Source organism: Canis lupus, chromosome 23 (genome assembly GCF_003254725.2).
Source record: "Canis lupus dingo isolate Sandy chromosome 23, ASM325472v2, whole genome shotgun sequence".
Classification (NCBI taxonomy): Eukaryota; Metazoa; Chordata; class Mammalia; order Carnivora; family Canidae; genus Canis; species Canis lupus.
In genome coordinates, this window is record NC_064265.1 from 43,987,824 (window position 1) to 43,996,152 (window position 8,329).

Below are 8,329 nucleotides of genomic sequence, written 5' to 3' on the forward strand. Positions count from 1 at the left end.
TCTTATTGACTACTCTTCATACTGTGCCGAAGGAAGTGTAAAATGGACCACTCTAGGAAGGGCAAGGGTCAATACTGACCTCTTGACAAGTACATCTACTCTTTGATCTTTGACAGTCACACAGTCACACGGGGCCCTAAGTGAGGTTCAAAGCCACCACCAGGCTTCTTACACTGATGTGTGCTCATTAGACTGAAAGGATAAAATTGCAAATATGAATATACAGGTAAACCTGACTCCGTAAGATCTATGAGTAATGACTGCCCCATTGTTAAAGAAGGCAGATTAAGGTAAAAAAAAAAAAAAATTAGCTAAAGTCAACATTTTTGCCCATTTTGTCACTATTTAACATCTCAGATCTAGCAGTTGAACTTGAATACTCTTTCACTTAGTCATGACACAAAGAGGATGGTGAGGAAGATGAGAACCAGATAGAAATTTATAGTCTATGGCAGAGTTTGTATTTTATTTTAAATGCGGTAGACTCCTAATTGTTTAAGCAAGAAAATAACAATGTGAGTTAGGCTTTAAAAAATTCATTCTGTCAACTCTGTGGAGATTGTAGGGGAAAAGAACAGAAGTAGACTGTTTAGTTGATAACTAGGAAACAATTGTGTCCAGCTAAGAGATGCTGAAGCTGCGAGAACGAACAGGGTGTGCTGATGGATTTGGGTATGGATGCTGCGCAAGGAAAAGGAATAAAAAATTCTTCCAGGAATAAAAAATACCTCCCAGTCACAAACACACTTTCTCACCCTCCTTTATGCAAATTAATCATATCACTCTCCCGTTTGATGCTGTGAGCACGAAATCAAAGAATAGCAGGTATGGCTCTGTTCTGTGCCTCCCACTCCTATCACTTCCCAACCCAGTCTGCCTATAATGGCTTTCACTAACTACTCTAAAAATCATGAATATTTTCATACAGAATCACAAGGCCATTCTCAACGCCCAGCAAAATTAATAATAAATCAATTGTTGGTGTCTTCTAATAACTTGTAATAACATAATCATATTTTCACTATTGTCTCAAAAAAAAAACTGGTCTTTTAAAGTTTGTCAACAAAATAGAATTTTGAAGCCCTTGGCAAAGAAAATAACTTTAAGAATCTGAATTCCCAAAACTCTGGAAAAACTTTCAAGTTTAAATCATAACAAATAGGCTCAAAGAATGTATGATGTTTGTGTTTGCTTGCTTTATTCACCCATAAGGGGATAGAGACAAAGTTCAATGAAAGAGAATTTTCAGGAATTACATATGAGAGTTCCCAGAGTAAATCTCTTAAGTAGATCTCAGGGAAAGGGCCCCCCAAATGCCATCACCCTAGGCCAAGCACCACAAAGGGAGGGATAATAGCCCAATAATTTCTGGAGATCCCATTAAAAAAGGAAGCTATGCTTCATTTTCCAGAGTGTAGCCTCAAGGTTCTGTAGATCTTAAGAGATCAGAAATGTGCCAGGGCAATAAACGAGTAAAAGCTAATAAGGTGGCTCTGTTAAGGAGCTCAAGGGCAGCCTTTCAAAATCTTAATCATAGTCCCCAGTGAGCCTCCAACGCTGTGAAGGCTCAGTAGTTGGTGCCTGCTGGAGGTGAATGGAGCCCAAACAGCCTACAGGGTAAGAGAAAGGAGACTGAATCTGATGAAACCTATATTTAGTTGACTTTAAATCTTAAAATGCCTGAACTATCTGGAAGTGACTAAAGTAAGTTACCTCCCACTAGGCAAACTGAAGGTATAAGATAAATTAAGTTCAATAAAAAAAAAAAAAAATCAAAGTTTTACCTTTGCAAATGGAGTCAGTCATTGCAAAATTAACACATTCATACTATACATCCATATACACAGACCTCTTAGTGAATTTACAACTGGTATTTATGGCAGATACCTCTAACTGGTTGAATTAGGGGATTTTCATTTTCACCTTTTTTCTTACAAGCATGTAAAGTGTTCCCTGTATTGAATATGTATTGCTGTTCTGCCACAAGAAAAATAATAAAAAATATAAACTAAATTGTAGTAAAGAAATTATGAAGTTTTTCAACTTCACTTTTAATTAATGTTAGATTTACAGAAAAGTTGCAAAATTACCACAAAAAGTTCCCTCATATCTCTTACCCCATTTATTTTAACATACATAATCATAGTACAATTATCTAAGTCAAGAAATTAACAATGATACAAAACTATTTCTGAACTCTTTTTTTAATAGAGAAGACAGGAAATGATAAAAGATAAAATGTTTTGTGACTTATTTACAACAGAATTTTCTCAGACTTAATCAGGACCCCAACAGTTTCTGGGGCAGATTTCTGGGTATAACAGCTGGTAGGGCAAAGGAAGTAATATAAAAAGAATGCCAAGCCTTAAAAATATAATGAATATCAAGTGCCTGCCTTGAAGTAAACAATAAATGCTTATTGTCATTACTATTATTTTAACAGAATTATTATCTAATGAGTCCTCTAGCGCTTAACAAGAAATATAGTTGATTAAAGCTTATTTCCTGGTGCTCAGCATCTGGGTTATTCCTAAATACCAGAATAACACTGTTTCCAGAAGCCAGTCATTTTACCAGGTGTGTGGCCTTGATCACACTGAATTGTTTCCATCAAGAATCAGGAGACACTCTGATCCGAACTCCCATTCGGAGAAATCTGTGGTGTTCCAGATTACAGAGGCCTTTCCCAGGAGATAGGAGTTTCCTCCTCCTTCAGGCCTTGACTCATTAAGTTCTCTTACTTGGCAGAAGACCAGAATTGCTGAAGAATCAGGCCTGCCTCGGATCTGTCCCTTCCTTTGTGTCCTGCACAGGATCCTTTTCCTAACTTCAGGAAAGCACAGCTCTGAGCCATGGAATTATTTAGGTTTCTTGTTATGGCCGTGGTGAAGCTCTTAATTTAATGAATACTGCAAGGATTGATGAGCGTTTTTCTGTCTCCTTTATGGCTAAAGAAGAAAACTAAAACTTCAACTCTAAATACACTTTAGACATTATTGAAAACATTTCTTTAATGTGGGAAACTATATTGCATTAGCAAATCAGTTCATATCATCAGTCATCATCATAATTCACCAAACCATTGCATCTTACAGCCTAACCATTGCATCTTACAGCCTATGGGATTATGCTTTGCTAACCAAGAATTAAGATTTAAGAATTATGGATTTAAGAATTAAGTCCTTTGGAAAGTTAAAAAAAAAAAAAAAACCTGCAAAATGTCAAACACATTTCTCAAATTTAAAGAAAAAAAGAGTATTTGAATAGATTTTTAGAGGAATTTAATCTCCTGACCTAATAGAATTAGAAATTCAGAAGACTCAAGTTCATAAACAGATGAAATTTTAGGGTCATAATATATTAACATCCTGTTTGAATTGCTAATTTTGTAGTATTTATAAATAAAATTTCCATTTCTCAAATACTTTTAGATAACGTGTTGGGGTCAAAAAAGAATAAAGTCTGATGCACCCCCAGGTGAACATTAAAGCATTGATGACCTAGGTTAGCACACTGAAGTCAACACAGATGGCAGTTAATATTCAGAAAATTGAACTTATCAATAAGCATCAATAGTTGTCTACATAAATTTTTGAAAAAGATAATTAAAAGGACCATACACACATTTTAACCCATAACATGAATATAGAATTTTTAAAAGGAAGAGAAACAAAGCTAGCCTGGTGTTCTAAGGTATGCTTTTTCAAGATACTTTTGGTAAGAGATAAATCACTAAAACCTTGTTTAAAATTATTTACTTAAAAGAAATTTTTTAAATTTGTTTTTTAAAATATATTTTATTTAAATTCAATTTGCCAACATAGAGTACAATACCCAGTGCTCTTCTCATCATGTGCCTTCCTTAATGCCCGTCACCCAGTTACCCCATCCTACCACCTCCCCTTCTGCAACCCTTTGTTTCCCAGAGTCCAGAGTCTCATGATTTGTCTTCCTCTCTAATTTTTCCCCACTCAGTTTCCCTCCTAAGAGAATATTTGAATTTTGGAAAGAAGGGGCAAACTCACACATATACTAAAAAAAATTTTTTTTGACTGTTGTAAATTGTCTATTAGCAAGAATTTTGCAAACATTACTTATATTAGCAGTAACATGGAGCTGGAGAGTACTGCGTCTTCTCCAAGCTGCTTGGTGTGGAACTTAACGACCTTTTCCAGGGCCAAGCCTCTTGGGGCCTGTAGATTTCAGTTCTCAAATCTTCCTGTGCTTATGGGCTGGTTTGGTGATCCACTGGGTATCAGGATTTTTTTCTGATAGCCTTGTGTAATGGATCAATGAGGATAACCTCAAAGAATTTGTATGTGGAATCTTCACTAACCCAGTAAGAATTCAGGACTTTCAGAGGCCCACAGTAGAATCCAGCTCCCTCCTAGGCAAGACTGAAGGCTTGGGGTCAACTTTAGCTGGTTAACACCATGATGAACAATCTTGCCATATATAACACCCTTAGGAATTGGGCATTTGCAGTTGCCGCAGTGCACATGAATCTGATATATGACATAAATTTGCCTGGCCTTCTAACCCAATCTGTGCACTTTATCAGGCTAGATTGGGCAGGGTATCCTGGGGAGCAGACAGGCCAGCAGTGTACTCTGAGAATAAACCCCATTACATCAGACTGCTTCTTCCTCCACAGCCCCAGGACGTACTTGTAAGCACCCTCTTTGGCTGACCTTTGAGCTAAATGGCTGCTACCAGATTGGAAAGAGGCTTTCTCCCAAAATCCCTTTTGGGTTCCTCTTAATTTTTTTTTTTGTTTTGTTTTTTTAACTAAGTACTAAGTAGAATAGTTCTCAAGCTTTTCCCAAGAATCCTTTTGTTATTGAAAGATTGCCTAAAACCTTATTCAGGTTTTTAATCAAGGGATTCCCAAGAATCCCTTTGTTATTGAAAGAATGGCTTAAACTTTATTCAGGTTTTTAATCAAGAGTTTATAATTAGCTTTTAACAAACTTGAAATTATATATTTTGAGTAAAAATAATTTTTAAAAGCTTTTTCAAATCTACACTTTTTTATTTGAGGAGATATATTTACACTTTTTTTTTAATATCAAAAATAGGTGGATAATTTGCCAGCGGTTCCTGGCCTCAGGCTGGGAATTACAGAGATTTATGCGTTAGACATTTGTATATACACATATAAAAATGAATAGTACATGACTATTAAAAATAAAAGACGGTGGCGGGGGAGGGAAGGGCGCCAGAGTGGCTCAGTCACTTAACCATCTGCCTTTGTCTCAGGTCATGATCCTGGAGTCCTGGGATCTAGCCCCCCTTTAGGCTCCCTGCTTGTCTGGGAGCTTCCTTCTTCCTCTCCCTCTGCTGCTCCCCACCCCCACCCCCCACCCCCGCTTGTGCTCTCTCTCTCTCTCTCTTAAATAAATATATATTTAAAAAAAAAAAGGAATAAAAGACAGGGATGGCTCAAATTGGTTAAGCATCTGACTTGATCTCAGCACAGGTCTTGATCTCAGGGTCATGAGTTCAAGCCCTGCATTGGGCTCCACACTGGGTGTGCAATCTACTTAAAAAAAATAAAATAAAATAAAAGATAATATATGGTCTCTAAATAAACGCAAAAAATACTGCATGTCTTGCATAAGTTTATAAAGCAACAAAGTACACAAAATGAGATACAAATCACTAAACTACAAGGGAGATTAACAAAGTGGATAATAGTGATAAAAAATACTGGGAACTAGGAAAGGGTGTTCATAGGCTTCATGAACTAGGAAGAAGCAAAGCTAGAGAAAAATAACAAAAATGGTAATTTTTAAAAAAGATTTATTTTAATGAGAGCACATGCACAAGAGTAAGGGTGGGGGGAGGAGCAGAGGGAGAGAGAGAGAATCCTCAGGCCAACCACTGAGCCCACAGAGCCCAACACAGGGCTCAACCCCAGGACCCTCAGATCATGACTTGAGCTAGAAGTTTAACCAACAGAGCCATCCAGGTGCCCTGGGGAATGACAATCTCAGTGAGTGTGTTGCAGAGGAGTCTTTATAGCTGGAGAAAAAAAACCTACCAAGTCAGAGAAGCAGCCCATTTAAAATATGATGAAGTGCTTGTTTTGGGTAAAAGAATGTCTAATGAGGGGATCCCTGGGTGGCTCAGTGGTTTAGCGCCACCTTCAGCCCAGGGCATGATCCTGGAGACCCGGGATGGAGTCCCACATCGGGCTCCCTGCATGGAGCCTGCTTCTCCCTCTGCTGTGTCTCTGCCTCTCTCTCTCTCTCTCTCTCTCTCTCTCTCTCTGTCTCTCATGAATAAATAAATAAAATCTTAAAAAAAAAAGAATGTCTAATGAGATTGTATAAAACAGAGAAATGAAAATCTTATCCAAGTAAATCCCAAAAGAATGCAGTTCTGTATTTCTCAATACCAATTTAACATAGAATTTGAGGTGGACTACCAAAATACTAAGGTAGTAAATATCTTCCTAAACACTAAGATTTGACATGGTTTTTGTTGGTGTTAATTAGTCAAGAGATTGTCCTGCTATCCACCACCCACCTCAGGAGTTTCTTGCCATCAATGCCACACTTTGCAAGAATCTTCCTTAGTGGATGTTGTCTCTGCCCAAAACAAACTACAGATCTTCCTTAACTTATTATGGAATTATGTCCTGATAAACTCATCCTACGTTGAAAGTATCTTAAATTGAAAATGCATTTAATACACTTAATCTGGAATGCCTGGGTGGCTCAGCGGTTGAGTGTCTGCCTTTGGCTCAGGGCATTGCTCCCGGAGTCCCAGGGATGGAGCCTGCTTCTCCCTCTGCCTGTGTCTCTGCTTCTCTCTCTGTGTCTCTTATGAATGAATAAATAAAATCTTAAAAATAAAATACACTTAATCCACAGAATGTCATCACTTAGCCTAGTCTACCTTAAACATGCTCAGATTTGTTAACCTACAGGGGGACAGGATCATCTAACACAAAGCCTATTTTACCCTGAAGTGTGGATCATCTCGTGTAACTTATTGAATACTGTACTGAAAGTGAAAAACACAATGGTTGTAAATTTATCAGTTGATTATCGTTGTGGCCTCCTGGCTGATTGGGAGCTGCAGCTCACTGCCACTCTGCTGCTGCCCAGTATCATGAAAGAGTATCATACTGCCTATCAGTAGCCCAGAAAAAGATCCAAATCCAAAATTTGAGGGCAGTTTCTACTGAATGTATACTGCGTTTGCACCACAGTAAAGAGAAAAAATTAAGTCAAACTATTGTTAAGTCAGGGATTGTCTGTAAAATGAAAACAATAGAAAGCAAAACAAACACAAATCCAAAACAAAACTAAGAGACCAGGAGATCCCTGGGTGGCTCAGTGGTTTGGCTCCTGCCTTTGGCCCAGGAGTCCTGGAATCGAGTCCCGTGTCAGGCTCCCTGCATGGAGCCTTCTTCTCCCTCTGCCATGTCTCTGCCTCTGTGTGTGTGTGTGTGTGTGTGTGTGTGTCATGAATAAGTAAATAAATAAAATCTTTCAAAAAACAAAACTAAGAGACCATCACAGGTCTCTTTAACCCTTCATAATTGATCTGTACCCCAAAAGATTTATTCTTACCCCATCCACATTAAACACTACCCCCCCAAAAAAAACCACTACCCAAACAGTAAAAGCCCACATCAACCTAAAAATCCTACCGTACTATTAGTGTAAAACCAGATGTTGTTATCCATTTCCTCCTTCAACATATTTATAAAATATTCTCTTTTTTTAAAAGATTTTATTTATTTATCCCCCCAGACCAGGGATCATTCCCTGAGCCAAAGGCAGACGCTCAACCGCTGAGCCACCCAGGCATCACTATAAAATATTCTTATTTATAGAGCTAGGGAATCATTACAAATATTATTGCTTTAGATTTCTATCCTTGAGATAGTTCAAAGTCCCAAAAGAAGCACAATAAATAACATATCGTTCTTCATTATTGAGGATTAATTATCCCAAAGGCTTGTAGTCTAAATGCTCATTTCCTGATTCCAAGATTAGTGTCATGTTCTCCCTCATATCATACAACTTAAGCTAACAACTTAAGCTAGCAACAACTTAAGCTAACATACACCAAAACAATAAAAGTCACACAAAAATAAATGGTAAAAAAAAAAGTGCACAAAACAGCTATAGGTGGCATCACACTAACAGCCTAAACTTGGGTAAAAACACAAAAGTTTACTTGTTTTACTAAAACTGGGCATTTTAGGAAGTACTTGAGAAATTAAGTTTATTTTAAAAAGTAAAAATTTCAGGTGGGAGCAGAAAACTAAAACCACGTTATACTTGTTTTTTTGTTTTGTTTTGTTTAAGAT

General features: G+C 37.5%; 1 pseudogene; it reads right to left on the bottom strand.

Moving 5' to 3' along the window:
• Positions 1–3,259: 3,259 nt before the first annotated feature.
• LOC112661055 (60S ribosomal protein L15-like) lies at positions 3,260–7,699 on the bottom strand (annotated as a pseudogene).
• Between the last annotated feature and the right edge of the window lie 630 nt (positions 7,700–8,329).